Below are 20,230 nucleotides of genomic sequence, written 5' to 3' on the forward strand. Positions count from 1 at the left end.
CCACGATTGCTACACGCAATGAACGAGGACGACCCAGATCGTAGTTCAAACTCAATGGCACAGTAAACCTCCACAATTGCATTTACTGGGCCGCCAAAAATCCGAACGTCCATGAATTTGCTAGGAGTAAATGTGTCGTGTGGGTTATCTTATCGGGGCTTGATTGGGCTATTCTTCTTTGACTGCACAGTTACCGGTGAGGTGTACCTTAAGAAGCTTCAGACCTCCATTTTACCTGCCACCCGAGACTTGTATGGAGACGGAAGAGTTTACTTTCAACGAGATGGTGCCCCAGCCCACTACCAAAATCGTGTTAGGGCGTATCTCGACGAAAATCTACCAGGAAGATGGATAGGCCGTAGAGGTGCTGTGGAGTATCCACCACGTTCCCCAGACCTAACTCCTCTGGACTTTTACCTGTGGGGAACACTAATGGTCGTCGTTTATCGACAAAAGCCTCGCACATTGGATGAACTTCGAAAATCCATCGTACATTCATGCGCAGATATCCAATTGAACACGTTGCAGTCAGTAGTTCGTGCTGCAGGTCGGCGTCATCGTTTGTGTGTCGATGTTAAAGGTGACCATTTCGAACACCTACAGTGATATCTTTAAGTTGGACTTTAAGCTAAACTTTCACCTAAAATGAGACAACTCCGTCAATTAGTTTGCAGGTTATAGACTTTTAAACAGTGGATACATTTTTTTGGATCGCTGTGTATTTTGATACTTTAAAACTCACTCATGAAAAGCTTTAGGGTACTTCTCGTTGACTTAGCATGATGAAATTTGGGAAGAATCATGTTTCGCAGTACAAGCAAAGGAAAAAATGCGAAGACTGTTAATTTGTAATTGTATTACACGAAAAAATATTTTTTTTTGTTTGCAGAAAGTCTTTAGATTCCCTGGACATATATCTAGGCAGATAGCGGGCAAAAATCGTCGTAATTCTCAGTTCCCGTGATGGATGAACTATCTAGAAACGTAATTTTGTAGGGAATCCTTGGTGCTCGAGTCCTTCTTGCACAGCCGGCCGAAGTGGCCGTGCGGTTAAGGGCGCTGCAGTCTGGAACCGCAAGACCGCTACGGTCGCAGGTTCGAATCCTCCCTCGGGCATGGATGTTTGTGATGTCCTTAGGTTAGTTAGGTTTAAGTAGTTCTAAGTTCTAGGGGACTAATGACCTCAGCAGTTGAGTCCCATAGTGCTCAGAGCCACTTGAACTATTTTTTTTTCCTTCTTGCACTTACCCTGATTTTTGCAGTTGTTCTAGGTGTCCCGCCGGCCTTTGAACTTCGTCGTCTTTCGTCTCCCTGTATTTCGGACACTTTTTTGTACCCTACGTTGCCCGAGTTTCTTGCTGAGAATGGAGAAAAAGAAGAATCTTTTTAATTCGAGTCCTCGTTTCTTTAGGTCGGACAATGTGATGCGAAGAACGGCGGGGATTTCCTGTGACTTGAGGGGAGAGTTGCCGAGTACTCAGTTGAATGAATCCGTGCTGACTTCTATCTCTTTTACACCGGGCAACACGGAGCGCTTTAACACTGCAGTGTCGTAATGAAAGGCGGCCATTAACAGGGGAAAGCACTCGCCGAGTCCGCTCCCAGGCCGGTCAGTGCAATCCAGCCAGCCAGCCAGTCAGCCGGGCGGCTTAACGTGGGACGCGGCCGCGCTGGCCGTCAGCTGACGCCCCTGTCCGCTGCCTAATCCCACTACTTTAACCCTCAACTCTGTCCAGCGCTCCTAATCTCGTAACATCTCCCTCTGCTTTACGTCGCTTTCCTGTTAACGCGCTTCGATATAGCAGACAACTGTTTCGTTGCTATATCACAACCAGAACAATTTATCCTACATACACCTAGATACTGCCTACAGGAAAATTAAAGAGACCTTTGGAGAAAAGAGAACCACTTGCATGAATATCAAGAGCTCAGATAGAAACTTCTAAGCAGAGAAGGGAATGCAGAAAGGTGGAAGGAGTATATAAAGTGTCTATACAAGGGCGAGGTACTTCAGGGCAATATTATAGAAATGGAAGAGGATGTAGATGAAGATGAAATGGGAGATATGATACTGCGTGAAGAGTTTGACAGAGCACTGAAAGACCTAAGTCTAAACAAGGCACCGGGAGTTGACAACATTCCATTAGAACTACTGACAGCCTTGGGAGAGCCTGTCCTGACAAAAGCCTACCATCTGGTGAGCAAAATGTATGAGACAGACGACTTACCCTCAGACTTCAAGGAGAATATAATAATTCCAATCCCAAAGATAGTAGGTGTTGACAGATGTGAAAATTATCCAACTATCAGTTTAATAAGTCACGGCTGCCAAATACTAACGCGAATTCTTTACAGACGAATGGAAAAACTGGTAGAAGCCGACAAGGAGCGAAAGGCTATTTACAATTTGTATAGAAACCAGTTGGCAGTTACAAGAATCGAGGGACATGAAAGGGAAGCAGTGGTTGAGAAGGGAGTGAGACAGGGTTGCAGCCTCTCCCTGGTATTCAATCTGTATATTGATGAAGCAATAAAGGAAACAAAAGAAAAATTCGGAGTAGGTATTAAAATCCATGGAGAAGAAATAAAAACTTTAAGGTTCGCCGATGACATTGTTATTCTGTCAGAGACAGCAAAGGACTTGGAAGATCAGTTGAACGGAATGGACAGTGTCGTGAAAGGAGAATATAAGATGAACATCAGTAAAAACAAAACGAGGATTATGGAATGTAGTCGACTTAACTCGGGTGATGCTGAGGGCATTAGATTAGGAAATGAGACACTTAAAGTAGTAAAGGAGTTTGCCGGCCGCGGTGGTCTAGCGGTTCTAGTAGCTCAGTCCGGAACCGCGCGACTGCTACGGTCGCTGGTTCGAATCCTGCCTCGGGCATGGATGTGTGTCATGTCCTTAGGTTAGTTAGATTTAAGTAGTTCTAAGTTCTAGGGGACTGATGACCACAGATGTTAAGTCCCAGAGCCATTTGAACCATTTTGAACCAAAGAAGTTTTGCTATTTGGGGAGCAAAATAACTGATGAAGGTCGAAGTGGAGACGATATAAAATATAGACTGGCAATGGCAAGGAAAGCGTTTCTGAAGAAGAGAAATTTGTTAACATCGAGTATTGATTTAAGTGTCAGGAAGTCATTTCTGAAAGTATTTGTATGGAGTGTAGCCATGCATGGAAGTGAAACATGAACGATAAATAATTTAGTCAAGAAGAGAATAGAAGCTTTCGAAATGTGGTGCTACAGAAGAATGCTGAAGATCAGATGGGTATATGACATAACTAATGATGAGGTATTGAGTTGAATGGGTGAGAAGAGGAGTTTGTGGCAGGACTCGACTAGAAGATGGGATCGTTTGGTAGGACATGTTCTAAGGCATCAAGGGATCACCAATTTAGTGTTGGAGGGCAGTGTGGAGGGTAAAAATCGTAGAGGGAGACCAATAGATGAATACACTAAGCAGATTCAGAAGGATGTAGGCTGCAGTACGTACTGGGACATGAAGCAGCTTGCACAGGATAGAGTAGCATGCACAGCTGCATCAAACCAGTCTCAGGACTGAATACCGCAAGAACAACATACCTAGATGAGAGTTGGGAAGAGGGAAACCGTACTGGAAATGTTTGGGTGGTGGTATAAATATAGTTGGTACGGCTAATGACGTACTACAGACGTCGGTTCCTGGGCAGGATACTGGAAAAATGCAATATATGATTGAAAAAGTTTACAATCAATTTATGCGTCCCATCTGACTGTGTGTGGTTCGACCTCCGTAATGAAGGGGAATATCATCTAGTATATAAAAATATGTTTTCGTTTGTTCCTCTTCTGTGTGTTCTTGTACTGTTCAGTGTGTTGAAATTTTGTGCGTACGTCCACGGAGGTTTCTCTTGGAGTAATAATCACCTACGACCCATAGGAGTGAGGGTGAAAAGGGGGTGACACAGAAGTTTAACTCAAGAACATCTGGAGCAATATCAGTCAAAATTTATATGTACATGAGTCACTATTCGTATAATTATTATTACAACAAAGTTGTAAGTGTAATATATCCACACCACAGCTAGGCGTGATGGTGAAAGTTAGGACTATGTGCGTGTAAAAATATTCGATAACGACCAATATCGAGTCCCTAGTTTTGGGGATCGCTAGTCTTATTGGTGACAGTAACGATGAACCATCATAGTTAGAGTTTGGGGGGGGGGGGGGGAGGGGTGCAGAAATACAACACAGCATCTTTGTGTTGCCTGAAAGAATTTCTACCAAAACTGGCACGCACATCACTTGCCATCTGGAAAAATTTACTGTGACACTTAAGATGCGCCTATCACCTCTATGGCTCATGTTGGGGTGAAAAGGGGTGATACAGAAGCGTAATTCACAGACACGTGTTGAAATTTCAACTGGATTTGGTACCAGGTGGTTTTAATTACATATGTAAACATTTCTATACGTCTTTCTTACATTCACAGTGCGATTTACACCTGGCGGCTGGAATTGAAACTAACCTTCTTTCCCAGCGTAATTCGATTCCACATTAACGCATTATAATAGCTGCCATATGATAATTGCAGCCCACACTGGACCTACATGACTAGCTACACTTTAATTACAACCACCCAGTCTACATGTGATTCGTTATTTCTGTAAAATACCGTGGAACTAAGATACCATTACTACCGATAGGGGTTAGGGTGAAGACGGGAACGGGGCATGGAGAAAAGTCTATAAACCACGTGAAGCTATTTCTTTCCTGTAAATCGTTGACTTCGAATACTTTTAAACTATGAAGCACAACCGCCTATTCGCGTTGTTCAGTGCGTTAAACACATCGTAAGAATAAACACTGCATCGAGACAATAATTTTGGCACACTGTTTCGGCTCCAAAGATCGTACCACACACAGCACAATAAATCATAACAGTCAGCCTCTAAAGTACAATCAGTTACTGGCAGAACTGCAAAATTTCTTTACGTGAATGTGAAATACACTCCTGGAAATGGAAAAAAGAACACATTGACACCGGTGTGTCAGACCCACCATACTTGCTCCGGACACTGCGAGAGGGCTGTACAAGCAATGATCACACGCACGGCACAGCGGACACACCAGGAACCGCGGTGTTGGCCGTCGAATGGCGCTAGCTGCGCAGCATTTGTGCACCGCCGCCGTCAGTGTCAGCCAGTTTGTCGTGGCATACGGAGCTCCATCGCAGTCTTTAACACTGGTAGCATGCCGCGACAGCGTGGACGTGAACCGTATGTGCAGTTGACGGACTTTGAGCGAGGGCGTACAGTGGGCATGCGGGAGGCCGGGTGAACGTACCGCCGAATTGCTCAACACGTGGGGCGTGAGGTCTCCACAGTACATCGATGTTGTCGCCAGTGGTCGGCGGAAGGTGCACGTGCCCGTCGACCTGGGACCGGACCGCAGCGACGCACGGATGCACGCCAAGACCGTAGGATCCTACGCAGTGCCGTAGGGGACCGCACCGCCACTTCCCAGCAAATTAGGGACACTGTTGCTCCTGGGGTATCGGCGAGGACCATTCGTAACCGTCTCCATGAAGCTGGGCTACGGTCCCGCACACCGTTAGGCCGTCTTCCGCTCACGCCCCAACATCGTGCAGCCCGCCTCCAGTGGTGTCGCGACAGGCGTGAATGGAGGGACGAATGGAGACGTGTCGTCTTCAGCGATGAGAGTCGCTTCTGCCTTGGTGCCAATGATGGTCGTATGCGTGTATGGCGCCGTGCAGGTGAGCGCCACAATCAGGACTGCATACGACCGAGGCACACAGGGCCAACACCCGGCATCATGGTGTGGGGAGCGATCTCCTACACTGGCCGTACACCACTGGTGATCGTCGAGGGGACACTGAATAGTGCACGGTACATCCAAACCGTCATCGAACCCATCGTTCTACCATTCCTAGACCGGCAAGGGAACTTGCTGTTCCAACAGGACAATGCACGTCCTCATGTATCACGTGCCACCCAACGTGCTCTAGAAGGTGTAAGTCAACTACCCTGGCCAGCAAGATCTCCGGATCTGTCCCCCATTGAGCATGTTTGGGACTGGATGAAGCGTCGTCTCACGCGGTCTGCACGTCCAGCACGAACGCTGGTCCAACTGAGGCGCCAGGTGGAAATGGCATGGCAAGCCGTTCCACAGGACTACATCCAGCATCTCTACGATCGTCTCCATGGGAGAATAGCAGCCTGCATTGCTGCGAAAGGTGGATATACACTGTACTAGTGCCGACATTGTGCATGCTCTGTTGCCTGTGTATATGTGCCTGTGGGTCTGTCAGTGTGATCATGTGATGTATCTGACCCCAGGAATGTGTCAATAAAGTTTCCCCTTCTTGGGACAATGAATTCACGGTGTTCTTATTTCAATTTCCAGGAGTGTATATGTATATGTGTGTGACGCATGCGTACGTGGGCAAATCCACGCTTTTCACCACTTCACATATATGTTGCATTCTCATGAGTAGGACTGCCGGGAATCTTTGTTTTCGCAGAAGACGGAGTGAGCACAAATATCGTATACCACAAATGAATTGAATAAAAATTTTCAAATCTAACATAACGTACAAAATGTCATGATGTTTCATTTATTTTGTACTTGTAAAAGTGTTTGCTTTTATGTTACTTAGAAAGGAAAGAGGCATTGTAACACTTGCCGAGCACAGACAGTTTCTGTATATAACATGGCGCAACAATGGAAATGTAAACTGCATAATACTACCTAATTCTCATCAGTTCCATCGTGCTGATAACAAATATCACAAAGAAACCTGAAACCTTTCTTTGGTTTGCGTTTTGGTAAGGGATTACTCCATAGCGGAAAACAGAAGAAATTCATTGCCAACTTACGTCCAATTATTGCATATGTAAAGAATAAAACAATAGAAGAATAATATTATCCCAGCACTGGTCGCACCAGTTTATTACCTTACTTCAGTTAGTATTGTAGGTAGTATTGATTGTAATTTGTCTTTATGTTTTGTTCTAAAGTGATTTTTATATGATTCTGGAAAAATTTGTGAAAAAGTGAAACGCAAGGGCGAGGCCTATAAGCACTTCAGGAAAAAGTTCCCAGGAATGGGTATGTCAAAATTGAAAGCGGGTTTCTTCTTTGTTCTGCAGTTTCCAGAGCTATTCAGGGCCAAAAAATTTGATGAAATGTTACTGTGCGCTGAGAAGTCAACTTGGGACAGTTCTTAAAACGTTAGGTTCATTTACTTAGGAAATAAGAGAGTACGAAATTCTAAGGAACATATGGGTGACCTGTTGTCATCTTATGTAAAGCTCGGCTGTGACACGTCTCTGAAACATATTTGCTTTTTGCCAGTGTCAACTTCTTTCTTGAAGATTGCGGAAAAATTTTCGACGAAAATGGCGAACGATTTCGTCGGCATATCGTCGTCGTAGAGAGAAAGTACACAGCCAAAAAGGTAGCAGCTATTCTGTTTTCCAAGGGCACTGATGGACCACTGCAAGGAATGCTGCAGATGTAATTTATAAGCGATAAGTCAAGCGGAAACGTACAGCCGGTTAATAGTTGGATTGACTTTTTTTTCTTTTTTCTCAAAATATCATGTCAAAACACTAATGATGGTAAGTGGTTGTAGAGCTGTATGTTACGCACTACAGCCGTACCTACTGTTATTTTATTTATTCATTATAATTTGATCTGTTGGTTACGCAAGTTTGATAATTTCTATAAAAAACTACAAAAAAAACATGAAAATTCTTGAGTTTCTTTTAGTAATTTTGTGAGCTGATATTCGCTGAATTTGGTCGGCGCTATTATTTCATATTATTAGAGTGATTCTTCACCTCAGGAATTCACAATTATCAACAAGTTTCCTATACTTAACGTATCTATGGAAATAAGCGTTTGGCGTCATTGGCCGGGAGGCCCCTTGCGGGGCAGGTCCGGCCGCCTTGGTGCAGGTCTTATTACATTCGACGCCACATTGGGCGACCTGCGGATGAAATGATGATGAAGACAACACAACACTCACTCTCTGAGCGGAGAAAATCTCCGACCCAGCCGGTAATCGAACCCGGGCCTGTAGGACGGCAATCCGTCACGCTGCCCACTCCGCTATCGGGGCGGACAACATATCTATGATATACTGTAGTGCTACTTAATAAGTATGTATATTGACATGACAAGTAGTTCTAAGGCTGTAGCTAAGTATCGCTTGTAAAGGCTATTTTTTTATATTGTGTCTCAATCAATGCAGAAATCCCAAATGTAAGTAATTCACAAATTATCAACGAAAATTTGTTGCACAGTGTAATTGTTACACGTAAAGACTGGGTGCTACTTCGTCGTTACTTTACGCGCTACACGTTACCATCCTCAAACACACCCCTTTGTTTTGACGACATAAGAGGACGTCGGAAGGTTGTGCTGCTAGCCTCATATTTGTCGTCACGGTGTGCACCTCTTATTTATTCTGCCTTTTTGGTAATTTCTCATTTGGAGTGGTTTCTATCCAACTGTCTAAGGAAGACACGGTCAGGCTAATTAGATATTGCTTATAGCGCACATCGTAAAATATGTTACCTAATCCTGCTTTCATGGATAGCGCTGGGGAGAAGTTATTGCTTTTTGCGGTGTTTAATGTGCAGTGTGAGGATGCAACGTAACGACGCTGTGAAAAGGTAACGAGGGCTCGATGGGAGTACAGGGTACATAGTGTGTGTGTGTGTGTGTGTGTGTGTGTGTGTGTGTGTGTGTGGCCATCACGCGTTTTAACGGCACGGCAGCGCCGCCCACGCACTGTGGAGGCTGTGGGTAACTGGGCGGCGCCGTCGGGAAGGGCTCAGGCTTGCCCGGAGGCCGCTCCAAATGGTCGCCATAAAGGGCTGCCCGGACCCTGCTGTTGTAAAAGGTGTTCACGGGAGTCCCGGGAACAGTCCTGTCAAGTTACGGAGCGATAAACAGCCAGTAACGGTACATGAGAAGCTGTAACGTAAACGAGAAATGAGTGCGACCCGGCCGTTAACAGCAGAAGGAATGTTTGGCGTCTTAAGATCACGCTACAAAAAATTGTACACTTCAGTGCTCACGCACAGATGATTCGTTAAGCCTTTACAGATATCGCAGCCATCGGGCCACGTGCTCAACTGAGTGCGTACTGCCTTTACTTGAGCAGAAGGCAGTAGCGACCAGTGACACATTTATCTTTAAAGCGAATATTATATCTAAAAATGGGTAAATACGAGGATCGGTCGCGAAATGGAAACCACTGTGAAGTTAAAGCAATTGCTGCCCTCGGTCACAAAATCTAATTCTTTTGACCAGGTTTCGGCACTTCTACGACTGCCTTCATCAGAAATCAAATTTTCAAATTGGTCCATAATGTAAGTACAAAATTAAGGGAGAATTTGTTATATAAAAGTGTAGGTACTGACTAACAGTACAAGAAAGAAACAGTACTTACATGTCACGTATAAGACAAATATCAAGCGATATATCTCTAGTCACAAAAATTTAAAAATAGAATACATGGAAAGTGAGCCACTGTGGGCTTTTCATACATATAAAGCCACAGGTAACAACAGACTGAGGCGTCCGCGTTAGCAATTGCGGGCAGGTGAACATAACACCAAGAGTGCCATCTAGTAGCCGTAAATATAAGTAGGCTACTTAACATTTAAAATATAGACAGATGAATATTATGATGAACATCATTCAGTACATGACGTAAAAGGCAATATTTTGTTTGACAGCAGCAGATAAGGTTAACATTTTGTCTACATCAGAGCTTAGAAGTACAGTTTAAAGGATGAAAACACCATTATAGAAAATACAAAGAGGGCTGAATGACACAGCCGGCGAAAAACGATATAACATGAAATGCAGCCAACATAAACCATTTAATAAACGAAAAATTATGAGCTGACAGATGAAAAATACATTTCGGTAACTGCACGAGGAAACACAAAATGTTTTTTTCTATCTAAGTTTGTTAACATCGAGTATAGATTTAAGTGTCAGGAAGTCTTTTCTCAGAGTACTTGTATGGAGTGTAGTCACATATAGATGTGAAACGTGGTCGTTAAATAGTTCAGACAAGAAGAGAACAGAAGCTTTCGAAATGTGGTGCTACAAAAGAATGTTGAAAATTAGATGGGTAGATCATGTAACTATTGAGGGGGTACTGAATAGAATTGGGGAGAAGAGGAATTTGTGGCACAACTTGCCTAGAAGAAGGGATTGGTTGGTAGGACATGTTCTGAGGCATCAAGGGATCGCCAATTTAGTATTCGAATGCTGCGTGGAGGTCAAAAATCGTAGAGGGAGACCTTTGCACTAAGCAGATTCAGAAGGATGTAGGGTGCAGTAGTTACTTAGAAATGAAGTTTCCACAGGATAGAACAGCATGAAACCAGTCTCTGGCCTGAAGAACACAACAACAAAAACAACAGAAAGATTCTACAGCCACCAAAGTGCATTTCGCTTAAGGACCATGAAGATAAGAGGAAGTAAGGCTTTTTCTCTTGCTCTGATTGCGAGTGAAACAGGAAAAGAAACGACTGGAATGGTGCAGGACAATCTCCGTCATCTTCCGTAGGGTGGCTTGCACAGTATGTACGTAGATATGTGAGTGTATTCACAGGACATGTGGTCTGTAATTGAAGAAGGGTCATGATGATCTCTCCATTGGCAAAAGATTCCGGAATAGTCCCCCATTCGGACCTCCGGGAGGGGACTGCCAAGGGGGAGGTTACCATGACAAAAAGATTGAATAATCAACGAAAGGATAACGTTCTACGAGTCAGGGCGTGGAATGTCAGAAGCTGGAACGTGGTAGGGAAACTAGAAAATCTGAAAAGGGAAATGCAAAGGCTCTATCTAGATATAGTAGGGGTCAGTGAAGTGAAGTGGAAGGAAGACAAGGATTTCTGGTCAGATGAGTATCGGGTAATATCAACAGCAGCAGAAAATGGTATAACAGGTGTAGGATTCGTTATGAAAAGGAAGGTAGGGCAGAGGGTGTGTTACTGTGAACAGTTCAGTTGTTGTTCTACTCAGAATCGACAGCAGACCAACACCGACAACGATAGTTCAGGTATACATGCCGACGTCGCAAGCTGAAGATGAACAGATAGAGAAAGTGTATGAGGATATTGAAAGGGTAATGCAGTATGTAAAGGGGGACGAAAATCTAATAGTCATGGGCGACTGGAATGCAGTTGTAGGGGAAGGAGTAGAAGAAAAGGTTACAGGAGAATATGGGCTTGGGACAAGGAATGAAAGAAGAGTAAGACTAATTGAGTTCTGTAACAAGTTTCAGCTAGTAATAGCGAATACCCTGTTCAAGAATCACAAGAGGAGGAGGTATACTTGGAAAAGGCCGGGAGATACGGGAAGATTTCAATTAGATTACATCATGGTCAGACAGAGAGTCCGAAATCAGATACTCGATTGTAAGGCGTACCCAGGAACAGATATAGACTCACATCACTATATAGTAGTGATGAAGAGTAGGCTGAAGTTCAAGGCATTAGTCAGGAAGAATCAATACGCAAAGAAGTGGGATACGGAAGTACTAAGGAATGACGAGATACGTTTGAAGTTCTCTAACGCTATAGATACAGCAATAAGGAATAGCGCAGTAGGCAGTACAGTTGAAGAGGAATGGACATCTCTAAAAAGGGCCATCACAGAAGTTGGGAAGGAAAACATAGGTACAAAGAAGGTACCTGCGAAGAAACCACGGGTAACAGAAGAAATACGTCAGTTGATTGATGAAAGGAGGAAGTACAAACATGTTCCGGGAAAATCAGGAATACAGAAATACAAGTCGCTGAGGAATGAAATAAATAGGAAGTGCAGAGAAGCTAAGACGAAATGGCTGCAGGAAAAATGTGAAGACATCGAAAAAGATATGATTGTCGGAAGGACAGACTCAGCATACAGGAAAGTCAAAACAACCTTTGGTGACATTAAAAGCAACGGTGGTAACATTAAGAGTGCAACGGGAATTCCACTGCTAAATGCAGAGGAGAGAGCAGATAGGTGGAAAGAATACATTGAAAGCCTCTATGAGGGTGAAGATTTGTCTGATGTGATACAAGAAGAAACAGGAGTCGATTTGGAAGAGATAGGGGATCCCGTATTAGAATCGGAATTTAAGAGAGCTTTGGAGGACTTACGGGCAAATAAGGCAGAAGGGATAGATAACATTCCATCAGAATTTCTAAAATCATTGGGGGAAGTGGTAACAAAACGACCACGTTGGTGTGTAGCATATATGAGTCTGGCGACATACCATCTGACTTCCGGAAAAGCATCATCCACACAATTCCGAAGACGGCAAGAGCTGACAAGTGCGAGAATTATCGCACAATCAGCTTAACAGCTCATGCATCGAAGCTGCTTACAAGAATAATATACAGAAGAATGGAAAAGAAAATTGAGAATGTGCTAGGTGACGATCAGTTTGGCTTTAGGAAAAGTAAAGGGACGAGAGAGGCAATTCTGACGTTACGGCTAATAATGGAAGCAAGGCTAAAGAAAAATCAGGACAGTTTCATAGGATTTGTCGACCTGGAAAAAGCGTTCGACAATATAAAATGGTGCAAGCTGTTCGAGATTCTGAAAAAATAGGGGTAAGCTATAGGGAGAGACGGGTCATATACAACATGTACAACAACCAAGAGGGAATAATAAGAGTGGATGATCAAGAACGAAGTGCTAGTATTAAGAAGGGTGTAAGACAAGGCTGTACCCTGTCGCCCCTACTCTTCAATCTGTGCATCGAGGAAGCAATGATGGAAATAAAAGAAAGGTTCAGGAGTGGAATAAAAATACAAGGTGAAAGGATATCAATGATAAGATTCGCTGATGACATTGCTATGCTGAGTGAAAGTGAAGAAGAATTAAATGATCTGCTGAACGGAATGAACAGTCTAATGAGTACACAGTATGGTTTGAGAGTAAATCGGAGAAAGACGAAGGTAATGAGAAGTAGTAGAAATGAGAACAGCGAGAAACTTAACATCAGGATTGATGGTCACGAAGTCAATGAAGTTAAGGAATTCTGCTACCTAAGCAGTAAAATAACCATTGACGGAAGGAGCAAGGAGGACATCAAAAGCAGACTCGCTATGGCAAAAAAGGCATTTCTGTCCAAGAGAAGTCTACTAATATCAAATACCGGCCTTAATTCGAGGAAGAAATTTCTGAGGATGTACGTCTGGAGTACAGCATTGTATGGTAGTGAAACATGGACTGTGGGAAAACAGGAACAGAAGAGAAACGAAGCATTTGAGATGTGGTGCTATAGACGAATGTTGAAAATTAGGTGGACCGATAAGGTAAGGAATAAGGAGGTTCTACGCAGAATCGGAGAGGAAAGGAATATGTGGAAAACACTGATAAGGAGAAGGGACAGGATGGTAGGACATCTGCTAAGACATGAGGGAATGACTTCCATGGTACTAGAGGGAGCTGTAGTGGGCAAAAACTGTAGAGGAAGACAGAGATTGGAATACGTCAAGCAAGTAATTGAGGACGTAGGTTGCAAGTGCTACTCTGAGATGAAGTGGTTAGCACAGGAAAGGAATTCGTGGCGGGCCGCATCAAACCAGTCAGTAGACTAAAATGTGAGGAGGATTTTTTATTTTTTATACTTTGCTCTAACTGATCCGGGTATACTATAATGGGCAGTCAAATGAAAACGAGGCAGTTGGACTAAAAGTAAGTAAGGTGCTTCTTATTTCGATAGTAATCGCCAGAACTGTCAATACATTTACCACACTGTCAGATTGTCAATGCCGTCAGGGAAAAATATTTGCTGTTGCCTCACCTCTTCGTCCGAAGCAAAGACACTAATGTATTTCTTCAGAGTGCCAAAAATATGGAAATGGCGTGGGAAGAGATGGGGATTGTTTGGAGAATGTGTAAAGGTTTCTCAGCGAAAAGTTCTGCAGCGTACTCAAAACCACCTCGGCAGCATGTGACCGGTCATAATCCTGCAACCCAGGCATTATCTCGCAACAGAGTGATGCCGTCCGTCAACCCGTTGCTGAATGAATTTCTGGAACATGGCGCCACAATTACCTCACAACGATACGTGGACACACTGCAAAGACTGAAGCGCACCCTCATGTCCAAACGCTCAGGAATATTGACGGACAGCATCGCTCTGTTGCGGGATAATTCCCTATCACATATTGCCAAGTTTGTTTCGACTACGCTGCAGAAGTTTGGCTAGAAATCCCTTACATATGCGCCAAATAATACCGATCCCTCCCTGTGCGATTTCCATATTTTTGGAGCTCTGAAGAAAGACGTACATGGCCGTCGATGTATTGCGGACGAGAAAGTGCTCTTCTTCGTCGAATCATATTTTCACGAAGACACTGACCGTGGGATGAATGTATTAAGAGTTACGAAGATTACATTTGAAATAGTAAGTAGTTTTTTTTTAAACTGTCTCGTTTCATTTGATTGCCCCTGGAGAAACGGTGACACTCTTAACTAACTCTACAAAAGGAGCCAAATATTACATCCTTGTAATTTAGTCACTAGTTCGGCATTTACAACTGGAATTATTATATAAATTTGTGAGCACAGCGTATTAACAATATTCGTAAGAAACGTTATACCTCTGTAGCACTCCGTCTTCAGGTGACAAGTGGCCCATCGAGACCATCCGACCGCCGTGTCATCCTCTCCTAAGGATGCGGATAGGAGGGGCACGTGGTCAGCACACCACTCTCCCGGTCATTACGATGGTTTTCTTTGACCGGAGCCGCTACTTTTCGGTCGAGTAGCTCCTCAATTGGCATCACGAGGCTGCGTGTACCCCGAAAAATGGCAACAGCGCATGGCCGCCCGGATGGTCACCCATCCAAGAGCCGCCCACACCCGACAGTGCTTAACTTCGGTGATCTGACGGGAACCGGTGTATCCACTGCGGCAAGGCCGTTGCCTATAACTCTGTAGCATATTACAATTTTTGTAGCCGCTCTATGTCTGAGCGACTCGATGTATATGCCCTTTACTTCACACTTGTAGCTACGCGTTTCACATAATAATTAATGGCCCATTGAAACTTCCTGGCAGATTCAAACTGTATGCTGGACAGGGACTACAACACGGGATAATTTGCCTTTCGCTAGCAATTGCTGTCAACGGAGTTGTTCAAGCACGACCTGCGGTGGCAAGTGGTGAGTCGGGCTAGGATATCTCAGTTGGGAGAGCAACTGTCCGCGACAGCCGAAGGTCCCTAGTTCTTGTCCAGCACCGTTGCAGTGTGACAGGAAGTTTCTAATCAGCGCACACTCCACTGTGACGTGAAAGTTCATTCTCGAAATGGTCAGTTTACTGAGTTTCATCGCACTCACATTGAGGATTGTCCGATACGCCCCACGTCCTCAACAGTTGCTTGCATCTACTAGCACTCATTCTGCCACGATGTAGAGCTTTCCACTGTTTCCTCGGGAGGTTGAATCCTTCAATCTTCTTGATGGGGTTAGCCACCAAATTCGGTAATCTCCAAGCTGTCAACAAAAGCAAAACGTGGATAATGGAATGTAGTCGAATTAAGTCGGGTGATGCTGAGGGAATTAGATTATGAAATGAGACACTTAAAGTAGTAAAAGAGTTTTGCTATTTGGGGAACAAAATAACTGATGATGATCGAAGTAGAGAGGATATAAAATGTAGACTGGCAATGGCAAGGAAAGCGTTTCTGAAGAAGAGAAATTTGTTAACATCGAGTATAGATTTAAGTGTCAGGAAGTCGTTTTTGAAAGTATTTGTATGGAGTGTAGCCATGTATGGAAGTGAAACATGGACTGTAACCTCCCCCTCACTTATCGACCTTAATGACAGTGAAAAATTAAACCGCGTGTACCTAATGGAAATTTGGGAAAAGCAATCGTCACCGAAGTTAATCTGTCGGTAAAGAGGGAGGAAAGGGTTACATCTAAATGAAAGGAAAAATGCAAATGAAACTGGTGGAAATTAATTTTGAAAAGGGGTAAAGTTAATAAAGAAAGTAAATGTACGGTCGTCACGTTAACAATTAATTGGCGTTAATTAGATATTTGAGATTTGGGGAAAATTACGGTCGCCAGTCCTTTGGACAACTACTATAATAACTGAAAAAGAAAGTTTATTGCACATATAATTAGCACTAAAAGCGTGGCAACTGAAGATTGACACGTGTTGTGTGAAAACTGAAAGTTTGTCACAAGTAATAAATTTCGCTACACTCTGACTTAATTTAGCAAAAGAATTAACAAAATCGGAAAACTGAAAGTTAATTTAGTGACTGAAATTAATAGTGAATTTTGTTTCTGAAGCACTACGAAATTCAATAATATAAGGTTAGTCTTGGGCTACCTCAACAATCAATTCAAAAGCTACTTGAATCTACGCAATTTAGAAATAAGAGATTTAACTTTGAACTTGAATTAAATGATTCCGGACAATTAACAATAGTAACATTTAGCACGTACCAAGCTGAGCTGCAGTCACAGGTAAGCTCAAATATGCTAACAAAACTCGCACTCTTAATTTGTGCTTGTGTAATCTAAATATTGTAGCCCAGCTATGAATACCTTAACTGAACTTTGAAATTAAAGCAGTGAAATGGAATGATATTACTTTAATGCTGGCGTCTGAATTGCAACGACACTCGGGTTCATTTCGGAAAAGGAAGGGACCCTGCTTGATAATGCAATTGGGACAATGAGCAACAAAGTTTCATGCTAAGTTGCTGTAATTTTGTGATGCAACAATTTTAAAAGCTGAGGTCTGCCATACAGTTCTAAAACTTTACGTGCTTCCAGTCTTCCTTGTTGGTTGATTGAAGGTTTGAAGACGTCGATCGAGGAGGTGGCGACAGTCACTCATTGTCGGCCGTCGCTGTTGCAGAAGCTGGATGTTGGCGCGCCTCCTTCTCGACAGTCACCAGGCGAAATGGGCTCTTGATGTGCACCAGCTAATGCTTCCCGTCCGCGACACCGTGTCAGAAACTATCATAGCAAGTCGAGCGCAATTACATGCTGCCAAACCCCGAAAGCGCGGCAACTCGCGGGAGCGTCACACAACACACCTGCTCCACCGACCTAACCCAGCCAGACCCTCCCTGCTCTCGCTCCACGCGACAGAGTTAACACTACCAAAGATCCTAAACACTTTGGTTCTCCACACGACCTATCGATGTATTCGTTCGATAGCATAGTTTTCCCTAGGCCAGACCCAGCATATAAATACAAATAATATTCACAAAACAAACCAATTATACATCGACATAAATGCATGTATATACAAATAGTAGAACAGTTACAATATACAAAGACACAGAAATGTTATATCTTCAGGTAACAAAATAAAGAAAAAAATTTGCAGTGCAATAGATGGAAATAGGAGGATATGCATTTCCTGCGTTACAGGACGATAAATAGTTTGGACAAGAAGAGAACAGAAGCTTTCGAAATGTGGTGCTACAGAAGAATGCTGAAGATTAGATGGGTAGATCACATCACTAATGAGGAGGTATTGAATAGAAATGCGGAGAAGAGGAGTCTGTGGCACAACTTGACAAGAAGAAGAGACCGGTTGGTAGGACATGTTCTGAGGCATCAAGGGATCACAAATTTAGCATTGGAGGGCAGCGTGGAGGGTAAAAATCGTAGAGGGAGACCATGAGATGAATACACTAAGCAGATTCAGAAGGATGTTGGTTGCAGTAAGTACTGGGAGATGAAGAAGCTTGCACAGGATAGAGTAGCATGGAGATCTGCATCAAACCAGTCTCCGGACTGAAGACAACAACAACCAAGCTGTCTGAGTCGAAGCCTTGAAGTTTTTCCATAAACATGACCTTGATTTAAGTCCGTTTGTAGGTACCATGTCTTCGTGATAGGGGACTCCGGCTTGTTCACAATTTATCTCTGTCCCTTCTTGCTAACTACAGTCGCCTAATTTCGGGGAGCTCGTGTTTCCTACGACGGGGCAGCCAGGCCCGTTGTGTCTCAGAGATTACCCGCATTGTCTCTGAAATTACGGCAGCCTAATTGACGTACTGAATAGTCCTGTCTGACGCTCATCTTGTTAATGCGGTTGCGTCAACGGCACAGTGCCGGTAAAGCCTGTATTAATACCGACTGGATGCACGGCAGGTATTGTAAATTGCCGGAAGAATAAAAATGCTACATCTTCAAGGACTTCATTCAGTTGCACCAGGGTATAATAAATGTATACCGAGGGGTTGCGGTGTTAGTGATTCATTTGTCGTAGACGTCGGCGATCAGTTAGCGCTCGGGATGCCTGTATGTGCGTGCTCTGTTTTGACTCTACTGGCAGAAACTGTGCTGAATATAGAGCTGAACTGAGCTTGCCACATTCATTCCCGGGATCTCCCGTGATCCACCGGCGAGTACGTGCTGCTTCTGAACGCCACTGTCGACCTGTGGGAAGCTGGAAGAACGTACCTACGGACTGCTGCAAATGATGGGCACAGTATATCGGTGGTATGTGCCTGCTTTCAACAGTGGTCTGGGGAACATTCGCACACCCATAGACCAAGTTCTGGATATATAGTCACAGTGCGCATGTTTTGTCTGAAGAGCGTTGCGTCATTCTCTTCTGTGTGTTGTGCGTTTTGGTGATTACGCGTTACAGAATTTTTCGGTGTTGTGGTGTTATTTTCATGGAAACAGTGATAAATGAGATAACAAACGAAGTACCGGAAATCGTATTTGCATTATTATCCTGTAACGATCCGCGAGAGAGGACGGCTGCCTTATTTCAAATATACTCAGAATAAATCCCTGAGCAATCTCCGAAATTTCGTCGGTGTGCCTCGGGTTATGTCTGAATATTCGCTAGGGCTACAACTGTCCTGTACGAAGCTGCTTCTACTAATTTCGTAATGTTTACTTGACACTGCCCTACATAAATCAATACTTTGATATGAATAATGGAAGAAATGGCACATTAACTCTATTACACTGATCATAACACCTAGTCGACTCCAGATGTCTATCAGAATAACAGTTTAACTAATACAGCCACTGATTTACGAAGTTCCAACATGCTGGAATAATTGCAGATTTACGAACTTCCAACATCCTTGAATAATTGCAGGCCAGCAACTTCTAGTCATTTGGACGGAAAACCAGCCAAAGTTGCAGATTTCGCTTTTTTTATTTACTTGATGACTAGTTTCGATACCCTTTTTCAAAACATCGAGGTAGTCAAAATCGTGTTGCAAAAAATATGAAAACCATGTCAAAAATCTGTGCGTTTTATAAAGTGGTTCAAATGGCTCTGAGCACTATGCGACTCAACTGCTGAGGTCATCAGTCGCCTAGAACTTAGAACTAAGTAAACCTAACTAACCTAAGGACAACACACAACACCCAGCCATCACGAGGCAGAGAAAATCCCTGACCCCGCCGGGAATCGAACCCGGGAACCCGGGCGTGGGAAGCGAGAACGCTACCGCACGACCACGAGATGCGGGCTTTTATAAAGTGTAAACGAAGGTTTACAGCGCGTTAATATGCACTTCATGAAACGTATATATATTTGACATGGTTTTTGGGTTTTTGGAAGTACCAATTTGTCTATTTGGATGATTTGAAAATGGGTCCCGGCCCAAAATTAGTCATGAGGCAAATAAAAACAAACGAAATTTGCAACTTTGACTGGTTTTCCTTTGTACTGAAAAGGTGATTAGACGAAACGGACAATAATTTGAAGCCTGCCGTTGTTAACAACTTTACTTCGACTCGCAAGGTAGTAGCTTCGTTAATCTAGACTACAGTGCTTCGTCCTGCAAACCTCAGTATTTTTTCCCTCTCAAAATTACCGGACGTTGCCAGTTGGAAAGATCCTCCATTTAAATGAGATATGGGCGCCATTTTTATTTCGAACAAACATCCGACTCCTTATTAGCCCTTCGCTTTTTTTCCCTTTCTTCTCACTTCAGAACTCACCCTGTATTTGCTCATCCACTTCATCTCTAACAAAAGACGGCAGCACCTGAGTCGAAAATTAATCGCGTTGTGACTGTTTGTCTCTGACCGGCGCTCTTTGCGTTCCCGAACAATGGCTGCCTTTTATCTCCGCGAGATCCTTAGAGGTGACGCCTCTCGCCGGTATTGTTCGTGCTGTCGCAGCGCCGGACTTGACTAATAAGAGTTATCTCTCAGGTGGAGGAGATGGAACCA

General features: G+C 43.6%; 1 protein-coding gene and 1 pseudogene across 1 annotated transcript in view; one reads left to right on the top strand and one right to left on the bottom strand.

Annotated features, from left to right (window-relative positions):
- Positions 1-20,230, top strand: part of LOC126419388 (somatomedin-B and thrombospondin type-1 domain-containing protein-like) — a 359,147-nt gene that overhangs the window by 22,887 nt on the left and 316,030 nt on the right. The window lies entirely within an intron of this gene.
- LOC126419965 (5S ribosomal RNA) lies at positions 14,857-14,974 on the bottom strand (annotated as a pseudogene).

The sequence above is a fragment of the Schistocerca serialis genome, chromosome 9, assembly GCF_023864345.2.
Source record: "Schistocerca serialis cubense isolate TAMUIC-IGC-003099 chromosome 9, iqSchSeri2.2, whole genome shotgun sequence".
NCBI classification, from domain to species: Eukaryota; Metazoa; Arthropoda; class Insecta; order Orthoptera; family Acrididae; genus Schistocerca; species Schistocerca serialis.